At 37.3% G+C, this 13,050-nt stretch overlaps 1 long non-coding RNA gene across 1 annotated transcript; it reads right to left on the bottom strand.

Annotated features, from left to right (window-relative positions):
• Positions 1 to 2,977: 2,977 nt before the first annotated feature.
• Positions 2,978 to 12,774, bottom strand: LOC135721811 (uncharacterized). Its single transcript, XR_010521584.2, has 8 exons — positions 12,653 to 12,774; positions 12,380 to 12,404; positions 12,175 to 12,295; positions 11,835 to 12,091; positions 4,496 to 4,569; positions 4,193 to 4,292; positions 3,588 to 3,635; positions 2,978 to 3,451 (listed from the first exon to the last, which is right to left on the bottom strand). It is a non-coding gene; the product is annotated as an uncharacterized lncRNA (long non-coding RNA).
• Between the last annotated feature and the right edge of the window lie 276 nt (positions 12,775 to 13,050).

Here is a 13,050-nt window from a genome sequence, read left to right on the forward strand (position 1 = left end):
TTTGTTACACATGTATTTTTTCCCTTTTCCATCTTAATAGAAAACTTATAAATAAAGTATATAAAAAATGTCAAGTTTTTGGTTTATATTTAATATTTAATATAAAGTACATTAAACATCTACTTTTTTACTTTTACTTAAAAAGTACACAATTTGTATGTAATTTTTACGTAATTAAGTATTTTATGTAATTAAGTATTAAATTGATTTTAATATGAATGAATTGAGAATGTTCCCCCTCTTGTTCTTCTATACTCTTTGCTAGACCTTTGACGACTCTGTCACAAAAAACCCTCCCGTTTTATAGCAACTTCCTATTGCCTCTTCATACCTGTATCACTGGGAAACCTTCAAATGTGAAGAAAAAACAGTGAGAGAGCATGAGAGAGAGTACCAGTTCCTGCTGAACATTGACATAATATTATAAATAATAACGTAAAATAACCAAAATGATTGTTCAATCTTACTTGTGAAATGTAATCCCATGTGATGTGGAATCAATACTGCCCGGTTATTGCAGTAAGTGACTGAAGTACGGTTGTTTCAAATAACTGTAAACATCAGTCCCTACAACGGAAGGCCCGCCTCACCCCATATTCAATTGGACAATGGAAAGACACAAATGACGTTGGGTGCTTTTCCGCTCTTAGCGCTCCTTCAAAAATGCATGTTGCAGTAGAGGGAAAAAATGCAAGGCGTTCAGTGCGCATAAACAGCGCACATAACGCTCAATGCTGCAGTTAAAAAAGATTTACCTCATATTAAAGACAACTGGATCTGAAGCGTAATGATGGTCTTCAGAAGGCCTCTCATGGTGGTCTTGATTCAGAGGTTTGAGAAGACTACCAAGCACTAGAGCCAGCTAACAGGTGGACCAAACATCAAGCCAGAATTCTGCATGAGTCAGGTAAGCAGAATAAAAGACACTGTAAATAAACAATAATAAAAGATGGTCATTAATGACTTAATGCTTTCATATTCATATTAATGCTTTGAAAATTATCTTATTTCTTTCAGAATCTTTTGATAATATTGCCCAATGCAACAAATGGAAAAAAGCATGCTTTATGACAACCTCAGCAGCAGAACCCATGACTTTCTCCTGGGTAGACGAGACAAAAAAGTTTGGTATCAACACCCATCTAACAATTAAGGTAAAAGATAAAGTTTTATGATCCCTGCATTCAGGTTAGAGTATGGGGTAAGTTGACCGTTCTATGGGTGTTCCTCAAATGCAAGGTTGCATCCTGTGGAGGCTGCGTCCATCTTAGTCCTGTCCTTCTGAGATTTCGATGTTAGAAAAAAGCCAGAATGAGATGGTTTAGTTTGATGTCCAAGGCAACGTCATAATGGTTTCCGCCCCAGTGATCATGGCATGAAAACTTTTAAAGAGAGAAGTTGAAAATTAGTAATGCATCACAAAAAAAAATCCAATAATGTAGTACAGTAAATAAAAGTCATGTATCAACTGTCTTTACAACATGGACAGTTAAACATTTTGTAATTAAATTAAAACAACAAAAGAGAAAACAAGCAGATTGAGATGTCCTTCGACGATGCTTGATGACGTGGCAGCCGAGACTTGCAGCCTTCTAGGACGGAGCCTTATTAAAAAAAATAAAATAAAAAAGGACGGAGCCTTATTTATTTTTATTTTATATATGTATAATGTACCCCCTTGTATTTCTTACTATTTAAAAAAAATATTAAAAATCATTTTAAAAGGACGCAGCTGTGCATTTGAGAAACGACCAGAAACGACTTTTATGTCCCGAGGCCATCACGTGACCACAATTTACCAGAAGACCGTTATTTGCTTGATTACCCTAAACTTTTTTGTCGCAAATAACATAATTAATAACCTGTAAATAATAAATTTTGTACACATTACGTTCCTCTTCACTTTGTAATAGTATGTTTTTGGTTTAATAGTCGGCTTTAAGTTAGTTTTTCTGTCAGTTTGATCGTCAAAATCTTGGTAAGTATAGCTTGTCATTCCTGGGTTTTAATTGTTAGAAATACGAATTAAAGAACAGATATAACTAATATAACTGAAACAATTAATAAATACAATTATCGAACCACTCCAATAGAACAATGTTAACGGTTTTGAGTGGTTTCTAGGAAAAGATCTGACTGACAGTAACGTTATCCGTATAAGGGCCATTTTAACATAATATTAAAGGGCGGGAAAGGTTTGAGACATTTAATAACTCTATTAAAATGGCTGGTTTATCCCCACCAGTGCGTAACATGTAAAGTTAACGTTAAAACGTGGCTTCGGGACTTTGCAGCGGCCTGAATAGCAGTGCATTGATAAACGTTAATAAGCTTTTAATCGCGTCTAGAACATTAATATACGACGATCATTCTGTAGATCGACTAACTTACATGCCTGCATAACAACATATTTTCTGTTAAAATGGTTAACTTAAATTCACACTGAAACTCTGCCGTCAGCACTGTTGCTTCACCCGTTGGAACATCCTACTAGTTTAGGGAGTTAAAAATCGAGTTGGAAAAGAACAAAAAATCGTTCTGCGATCGTTCGACACGACACCCAGAAGCTGCAAAACCCGATTGAGGTTACACTCTACTGAATTATCGCAACGTTGAGTGCAGGCAGCCCACACATCTTTCAGATGTGTTCGACTTCATGCTGATCTACAGGCAAACCGATCGTGACATCAAGTACCGCGAGTTCAAACCTTTTCCGGGGCTTTCCCAAACTCTTGCGGTACTTTGATGTCATACCACGTGCTGTCTGCGCATCTCGGTATTAAGTCAAACACACCTGAATGTATTTGTTGGCTGCACTCCCTTGCGCTTAGTGATGTAGGTGTAACGAATTAAATGTATTAAATTGATATTATATAAATAAATATTGTAATAAAAATCTTTATAAAATGATTAGCTGTCATTAATAAATTAATCTTTGATTTGAAACATCACTATACGTGAATTAACCCTCAAGTTATGAAATGCCTAAACATCAAAATGGTGAAAATACAACAATGTATATTTGACCAATTCAGCATTTATTAACTTTTGTCTTTTTAAATTGACTTCAGAAAGTTATCTACAGCCACACAACCACTGTATACCAAGTTATGATGATCAATTATGAAAATGCAAAAAGATTGATAGATCAGTAAACAAGCAACAAAAAGGTAATGTCTTAATAGATTTCTGCTTTTGTTACTTATTCATGTATTTGAATTACATAGTTCAAAATCAAACGTTAATAATTATAGGGTTTCAACTTGTTGCAGCTTTACAAAAAATGTAGAATTTGTAGGAGCGCATGGACATCTGAGTAACAAAGTCATATTATGCAGATGGGTGCTCATCGTGGCCTCCAAATAAATACATGGACAGGCTGCTAAAGAGGGTCAGGATGATGGAGATGCAAGAGCCAAAGACAGCACAGACCAAACACCAGGCCAGAATTCTGCATGAGTCAGGTAAGCAGAATCAGTTAAACTAATTAATGTATAAAATTGTATAAAATAATTAATTAATAGACAGTACAATTAATAAAACATAATTTTTCATAGTTGTAAAAAAACAAAAGAATGAAACAGTACCTGCCTTTTTCACAAAGTTGCCGACAACTGGAAGAATGTCCCAAATTGCTGCAAAAAGAAATTCAGTAAGTCCTTATAAAAGAGACAGTTTAAAAAGTAAAACGGCTTCATTTAACTTCAAAATACCCCTAAATCCTTAAAGAAACACGCCCACATTTTGGGAATTTCGCTTATTCACCGTATCCCTCAGATTTAGATAAGTCCATATACCTTTCTCATCCCTGTGCGTGCTGTAACTCTGTCTAATGCCGCCCCCGCTAGCTTAGCTTAGCACAAAGACTGGAAGTGAATGGCTCCAGCTAGCATACTGCTTCCAATAAGTGACAAAGTAACGCAGACATTTTCCTATTTATGTGTTGTGATTTGTATAAATTCACTACCAGTCTTTTGTTCTAAGCTAAGCTAGCGAGGGCTGCGTCAGACAGAGTTACAGCACACACGGAGATGAGAATGGTATGTATGGACTTATCTAACTCTGTTTGTTTATTTGTAAATGTAAAAAATGCAGCTAACCATTCCCAGCTCCAGTGGGCAGGTTAAAGAGTATTTCTTAATATGAGACAGAAAACAGAAACACATTTTAATGGCATTTAAAGACAACATACCACTTCATACAACAAAATGTTCTGTTTAAACCATAGATTGAGTCATTTTCACTCTAGAGACCCTGGGGTGACCACCAAGGACGAATGCAAAGTAAGTGACCTACAAAACAAAAACATTAATATTATATGACTGTTTCGAGATAAGTACTCTGCATATCTATAGCAATATGCAGATTCTTGAGTAAGAATTTCTCTCAGACAATATAGACCATATTTGTAGTTTAACAATTTCTATCATGTTAAAGTTCTCACACAAAAATTGCTAGTCTAAGAATGCTACAAGAAACCTGTTGTGCAACTTACCTGCTTCCCATTTACAGCTCCAGTGAGTGTCTCTAAGGTAGATCCTAATGCAGATGGATGCAATGTTGATCCGCCTAACATGCAAGGTAAAAGAGCATTTGATAGCATAGTGGATAAACAAATAGCTTTTTTCATTTTCAGAGCATTTTCAAAAACAACATAACACTTGCTATTACATTGTTATATATTACATGACCATGTCTAACTCTGATCCATACAAAACAGATTTTCTGTACCGAGAACTTTGGATGACCACGTTTTCAAAAATCTGACCTCAATTTTAGAAACCATTAAGATATTTTAGATGTAGTCCGAGAGCTTGCTGACCCTCCATTAAAAATGTATGTACGGTATACTGTTCATGTCCAGAAAGGTAATAAAAACATCATCAAAGTAGTTCTTGTGACATCAGTTAGAATTTGTTGAAGCAGCAAAAATAAATTTAGGTCCAAAAATTACGACTTTATTCGGCATTGTCTTCTCTTCCGGGTCTGTTGTGAACCGTGTGCATGACACTGCTGCCGTACGATGCTGCTGGCTTGTTATCTGGTGCACCCAAGCTTTTTTTTCGTTTACAGTCTGAGGGAGACGCTGTAAACAAAACAATCTTCGCAAACATGTCTGAGGATAACACGTCAGCAGCGCCACTGTGCACGCGCATTCGCAACAGGCCCGGAAGAGAAGACAATGCTGAATAAATCATTATTTTTGGACCAAAATGTATTTATGATGCTTCAACTAATTCTAACTGACCCACTGATGTCACGTGGACTACTTTGATGATGTTTTAATTAACTTTCTGGAAATGAGACAGTATACAGCACATACATTTTTTGGAGGGTCAGAAAGCTCTCGGACTAAATCTAAAACATCTTAAACTGTGTTCCGAAGATGAACGGAGGTCTTACAAGTTTGGAACAACATGAGGGTGTGTCATTAATTACATTATTTTCATTTTTGGGTGAACTATCCCTTTAAATGGAAAACACCACCTTAGACGAATTAATACATCCCTATCTTTTTTCAATGCGTGCACTTAATCTTTGTACAGTGCATTGTGAATGTGTTAGCATTTAGCCTAGCCCCATTCATTCCAAACAGGGATGAATTTAGAAGCCACCCAACCCTTTCATGTTTTCCCTATTTAAAGACTGTTACACGAGTAGTTACACGAGTAAGTATGGTGGCACAAAATAAAACGTGGCGATTTTTTAAGCGGATAAAAATGAGAACTATATTGTATGGCAAAAGAGCACTAAGTTTGCAGCACTTCGAACCTCGGCGCGCAGTAACATCATCACTCCTGATTACTCCACCTCTCGCTCAAACTCAAAAGAGGGGGAGTAGTCAGGAGTGATGGTTACTGCGCACAGAGGAATGAATGGGGCTAGGCTAAATGCTAACACATTCACGACGTGCTGTACATAGGGTGGCCATTCGTCCGGATTTTGGCCGGACAGTCCGGATTTTAAGCACGCTGTCCTCCTTTTTGGGGTTGCGCTGCTTAATCAGCATAAAACCCACTCTAAAATCTTTATTAGGACGTCGCACGCAGCAGCAGAGCGTAATGCCGTAAGATCTCTAGTCAAACAAACGATTGGCTGAAATCGTTGTCAAATAAATATCTGAAATATCATTGGTTAAAAACGTAAACAAGCCTCCATGTGCTGGCTAAGTCATATCATCACGTCAACATGCCGAAACGCCAGACATCGTTTAATCCGGAATGGACAAAAGAGCACGAATTTATTGCAAAAAGCAGTAAAGACACTTTTCATGAATTTTGTACACTGTGTCGGTGTGATGTGGATGTTAGTAGTCAAGGGAAAGCCGCCATTGACCGACATGCCGGCACGGAAAAGCATAAAAGTAATCGACGAGCTGCAGGTACGTCTTCCCTGAGGTCATTTTTTCGAGAAGCAAGATCACCTCAGGATGAAAAAATCTATGCTGCAGAGCTTTGTAAAGTCTATCATGCACTCAAGCATCACCAATCATACAGGAGTGTAGACTGCGGGGTGAAAGTTGACAGAGAGATCTTTAGTGACTCATCTACAGCGAAGGGGATGACCTGTGGAAAATCAAAAGCTAAGGCTTTGTGTGAGAATGTCCTAGCGCCCTACTCCGTATATATACATTCAGATTACATCAAATTAAACAATCTGCCGTTTTTGGTGGCAACGGACGCATCAAACAAAGGTACGACCAAGTGTTTCCCTATTGTACTGAGATTTTTTCACTTTAAGGAAGGTGTGCAACATGCACTGTTAGATTTTTATAGTGACAGCAACGAAACTTCAGAGGCTATAACGAACCAGCTGCTGGCTAAACTGGAGATTGCTGGTCTTGATGTAAAAAACATGTCTGCATATGCAGCAGACAACGCCAGTGTCAACTATGGAAAACACAACAGTGTTTATCAGAAATTGAAACTGGCTCAGAAGGATGTGCTACCTGCAAACTGTTTAGCCCATATCCTACACAATGCAACAAGATATGCAGCAGGCAGCCTGAATTTTGATGTTGAAAATGCTGTGCTCAAAATTTACAGCCATTTTAGCATGTCAGCAAGCAGAACAGCACAGTTAAAGGAATTCTGTGAGTTTGCGGAAGTGGAAGAATGCAACCTGCTACAGCATGTCGTCACAAGGTGGTTGTCCCTGCTTCAATCTATTGACAGAATACTGAATTATTGGACGCCCCTGACCAGCTACTTTCAGAGTGAAGGTGAGGAACAATGCTCCCAGTTTTTGTGGAAATGTTTTGGAGAGGAAAGCAATGAGGTGTCTGAGACATATTTTCTTTTCCTCAGTCACATTCTAAAAGTGTTTTCAGACACCATTGTAGCACTTGAGGCCAAATCGTTCAGCATAACGTGTGTGTTTAAGGTAATGACTGAACTAAAACAGAAAATTGAGAGAAGGATGACAGACAGGTTCTTTGGCTTTACTGTGAACAGCAAACTCAAGCAGCTACCCCCTTACCTGGCAAATAAATGTGTGGAGGATTTTCTTGTTTTTTATGAAAGAGCCAAGAAATACATAAGTGAAAGATATGACTTCTCTGAGAACAGCTTTCATAGCAAAGTGGCAATGCTTGACCTCACAACTGCTGTGTCATATGAAGAATACAGTGATGCTGTCCAGGTCTGCAATCTGAAAGACATTGATATGGATGAACTGTATGAGGAATATGCAGAGGTGGAAAGTAACGAATTACATTTACTCACCTTACTGTAATTGAGTAGTTTTTTGTGTACTTTTACTTTTTTGAGTAGTTTTTAAAATCTGTACTTTTACTTTTACTTAAGTATGTTTTGTTTAAAGTATTGTACTTCGCTACATTTGAAATCATATCCATTACTGAGTAAAAAAATATTTTAAAAAAGCAAGGTGATAAAGACGCACAACAGATGATTGATGGGCGGGGCCTGCGGGGGAACGCGCAAAAACAACCATGGAGACGGACGAGACAGGCGCGCGCTAATGCAGACCCACCTCAGTTCAAATCTTATGAAAGAAACCCCGGTCATATTTAAGCGACCACTTTCCACTGACGCAAAGTGAGTGTTTATTTCATATGAAAGGTAGGATTCATGCTCTCAAGTACGAAATTGCAGACCGGGTTTTACCGCTCATTTGCACGACGCGTTTTTAATACAATGCGCATTATCCTCCGCAGTCTAGCAGCTTCGCGTCAAGTCAAACACAACTTAAGAACATCCTCGAGAATGCGCAGGTCATTAGACATTGGAGAGAGAGAGAGAGAGAGAGAGAGAGAGAGAGAGAGAGAGAGAGAGAGAGAGAGAGAGAGGGAGAGAATAAAGGTCTGACATCAGGTACCCAGGTCAGGGAAGCTAGAAGACAAGAAACGTGTCAAAAGTTTGACATGGCACTCATCTCACTATATGCTCATTTAAACTATATATAGTTTAATAAAATAATGTATGCTACCTGCAATACATCAATTACAACCTTACTATAGTGATTGTATTTACAAGCTGCTGACCACCTTCAAAAGTGCATAACTCACATGTAAATCATTAAATAATTCCACAAATGTTTCTTAGTTTAAAAAAGCTTTTTATTTTATTAACTTTTTGTTATTGCACTTTAATTGTAAAGATGTTCCTACAATTAAAAACAACTAGCTTGAGATTTATATTCCCTTGTCGTTTTTAAACTATACCAAAATCCTCCACCTCTTCCCGCTGTAAAAAAAGTAACTTTTACTCTGAGTAAAGTTAAAATTATTTACTTTTTACTTTTACTTGAGTAGATTTTTAGACCAGTAACTTTACTTTTACTTAAGTAAAATATTATTAAAGTAACTTTACTTTTACTTGAGTACAATATTTTAGTACTTTTTCCACCTCTGGGAATATGCCATGGTGAAAGCTACCTTCACCTTTCCAGAAATGGAAGGTTGCCACAGTGAAGAGCGATATCTGAAACTGTTTTCCAAAGCAGCTGAACCACTTGTGAATCTCAGGAAGATCAGTGCCTATATTTTCTCCATCCCATGCAGCAATGCACACACATCTGATGACATCTGCATGGAGAAACGAGAGGAATCGTCTGGATGTGGACAGCGTCAAAGCTGAGCTCCAAGTCTGTGTCAATTTCACATTTCCCTGCACAGATGTGTACAAGAAGTTTCTTGGAAACAAAAAACTCTTGGATGCCGCCAGGAAAGGGCAGAAGTATTGCAGATAGACAATCAACTATTTGGTGAGTACATTAGTCTTATGTGATGTAGTCTTATGTGTGTTCACAAATCTGATGCAGCTAGTTTACTGTGTATTGTATTTAATGAAGCAAATATATATAGGCTACACTCGTTTCCTCTTAAGCCAAATTGATCTCTTGCAGCATTTTGATTTTATGAATGGGCTATATGAAACATAAATATGTATTGGGTTTAAAACAATACAAAGTTTTTAAGGCTGATAACACTCCCTGTTTTTATGTGTACCGCAGGAGATGAACAAGCCCGGGGCAATGGGGGCTTGCCTTGGTGGCCATGATGACCCCAGAGGTGCTGTTGTCGCCTGAGCTGCTGTTTTTTTTTTCTTTTTTCTAAGAACTGAAATGTGTATTTTTTATTTTTGCATTAATTATTTGTTTATGTATTCCAGAAGTTCAGATATGTTATGTTTTCGGGCACTGTGCCAGTCTGCCAGATTTTTTTATTTATTTATTTTATTTCCAGAAGTCCAGAAATTTTGTGTTGTTAGGCCAGGGACGGATTGGCAATCTGTGCGTTCTGGAAAAGTCCAGAACGGCCGTTCAACAGAGGGCCGTCGCCCGGCCGATGGCAAAAAAAGTCTAATAACGCAATATGAACAGCCAACAGCAGAGGCACTAATACGATCACTTATATGCTGCTACGTGTAAAAAAAAAACAAGGAAGAAGAGTCGGCCTACTAGCCGTGATTGGTCCACGGATTCCCGGAATTCGCGAGCGTCTATGTTTGCGAGCCTGAGCATCCACAGGTCATGATGAGGGACAGACCGAGTTAACTTCACATCAGCAAGAGCTAAGTACCAGTAGTAGCAGGACACGTGACATTATAATATAATATACACGATATAAAAATAAATAAAACTCGCGTGAAAATTAACGTAATGCGCAACTAGTGTTAGAGAAAGACGTGATGTGAGTGTGTGCGCACGCGCGTGTGTGAGAGAGAGGCGCGATTGAACAGTGGAAACATAAAAACAATACATACTCTGTCATTTTGTTCATATGGGACATAATTCAAACGGCAAAGTGTTTGCTTATATTTGTATACAGTCGCAATAAAACAAAACATTTTGCTTTTGTCAAACTGTAAACTCTTGTCAAACTGTAACCTACAACTGTCATCTAACCAAAATCACACACATCAAAGCAAAAAATATTTATCCAACCTCGTTTAAAAACAGTCTGTGGGTGGACATTCATCGTATTGCATTGGTTTTCATTTCTTTCATTGACTTTATTGTATATGAGAGGTTGTAGTGAGCTCACATTTTCTGCTACAATGAAGACTAAGGTATTGAATTAAACGGGTAAATATAAGGCATGCATTGCAACCACTCTAAACGTGCTAATAAGAAAGGGGGCTAAATAATTGACCAAATATTAGTTTAACCAAAAAATCCTAGCTTGCACTTTCTGTCTGTCTTCCATCAGAGTGCAGTTTTTCCTTGTCTTTTGTGTTTAGTATTGTGGAATTGGCAAAGACCTGGTGGTTGTTTGTGAAAGCTGTACAGACAAAATTAATAGGCCTAGCTATTTTCATTATTTCACAGCCTTATTATACATCAAAGTTTAATATGACATGGACAAAATATTAAATATCCTTGTCTAATAGTCTGACAGTATTGTGGCATAGTATCAGGACATCCTTGTGTCTGTTGCGCACAACTAGGGGCGAATGGCCGGATGATGGGCCTATTTGGGAAAAAGTCCAGGGCTGTTTTTTAGCCCCAGTCCGTCCCTGTGTTAGGCACTGTGCACGTTGCAAGACTTTTTTTGAAACAATACAAATTCTTTAAACAAACACTTTTTTGCCTCTTCTTTTACACATAGTTCTACATCAAATTGTCCGGCAATGAATAGATTAGGCTTTTTCAGAATCACTGTATCATGATACCATAGATATAATGGACAAAATTGTATTACAGTACGAGTAAATTGTAGTTGCGAGTCCTATGCAATCATTCTTGCCTCACTAAATGCCGCAAAGTGTCCTCCTTTTTGGTGTTATGGAAATGGCCACCCTAGCTGTACAAATATTAAGTGCATGCATTGATGAAAGATAAGGATGTATTAATTTATCTAAGTTGAGGTAAGAACATAGTAAAATATTGAAAAACTGTGGTGTTTTCCTTTAAAAGCAGCACCCCTATTTATTTTGGGTGCTAAAAATATTTGCCACAGACAGTTAAGGCCTTATACTACATTCACACCGCCAACTACCTAGTCACTGTGTGTCAGCCATTTCTTTTAATGAGTTTATTAGAAGGCGTTACCAATTCTGGTTGTCCTAGTAAAAACTATAAACAAATGAGTAACAATCCTCTCAGTAAATGACAAAAGACGGATGACATGAACTTCACTGCTTCACTCTCATTGGTAGTTGCTCCCAAAAGTCCTTCATCAAGTTGAACTTTCCTCAACGTTGTGGCATAGCTGGACATGCCCACTTCCTGTTGTCAATGGTCACAGTTGCTCATGTTGCTGAATGGGGCAAAGCTTTCATTGGAATGAACGAGATTGTGTTGCTAGTCGCTGGCGGTGTACAAGCAGCATTAGTGTGTGTGTCTTTAAAAATATATCAAATGCAAATTACCTGATCTAACATTCCCAGCTACAGAGGGCATCCTTTATTCAGTCCCTAATGCAGATGGTTGGAGTGTTGATCCACCTAACATGAGGGGTAAAAGAGCGTTTGTTAGCATAATGAGAAAGAAAACAGAAACACATTATTAGTGGCATTTAAAAACATAACACTTGTTTATACTACATTTTATGTTCAATCCATAGAGCACTCGTTTTGAGTCCTGAGACCCTGGGGTGACCACCGTGAACAAATACAGAGTAAGTTACCTAAAAAAACAATAAAAATATTTATTTATAAAAAGTTCTCATGAAAAAGCATCATCATTAACTCGCATGAAGTGTTACCTTACCAACATGTTCAAGACAACATAACACTTGTTTATACTGCATTTTATGTTTAATCCATAGAGCACTCAATTTGAGTCCTGAGACCCTGGGGTGACCACCGTGAACAAATACAGAGTAAGATACCTAAAAAAAACAATAATAATATTTATTTATAAAAAGTTCTTATAAAAAAGCATCATCATTAACTCGCATGAAGTGTTACCTTACCAACATGTTCAAGGAAGGTGCAGGTCTGATGATCCATCCAACATAAAAAAAAACAGTACATTTATATCTGTTGTAAAACAGACAAATGCAGTTATAAGAATTATACCTAAACTACACACCTATTTGATTCTTAAGTTTAAATAAATCAAAATAATGCATTTATAGTAAAAGCATTTTAAAAGCTATACTCCTAATTCATTTATCTTTGCTATTGCAGCTGCAAAAAAGGCAGTCTTGACGGTACTAGGATGAATGCAAATAAAGACTAACCACCTGACTTCAGCGGTCCAGTCTCTTGTGGGAAGCAGGTGCTTGTTACCCCAAATACGGATGAAGAGTGACGAAGAGGATGATGATTTTTTTTCTCAAACATCTGCTGAAGATCTTAACAGGCTGGAGACAAAATTAACAGACTGAGGGTTTATACAAAGAAACATTTTTTTTAATGTTTTATTTTAGAATGGAGATTAATAAAGCAAACGCAGAAAGGTTTTGATTATTTTAAATATGTTATGTTTATATGTTGTTGTTTTCGCACACTGTCATGTAAAATGCATATTTAAAGATAAATTAATGAAAGTTTTCATTGTTTAATTTGAATAAATGTGCTTTATAAAATCAACAACTGCCTGTTTTAAGATCAATTGAAAATGGTGTTTTAATTACTTAAT

This window comes from Paramisgurnus dabryanus, chromosome 24 (genome assembly GCF_030506205.2).
Source record: "Paramisgurnus dabryanus chromosome 24, PD_genome_1.1, whole genome shotgun sequence".
NCBI lineage: Eukaryota > Metazoa > Chordata > Actinopteri > Cypriniformes > Cobitidae > Paramisgurnus > Paramisgurnus dabryanus.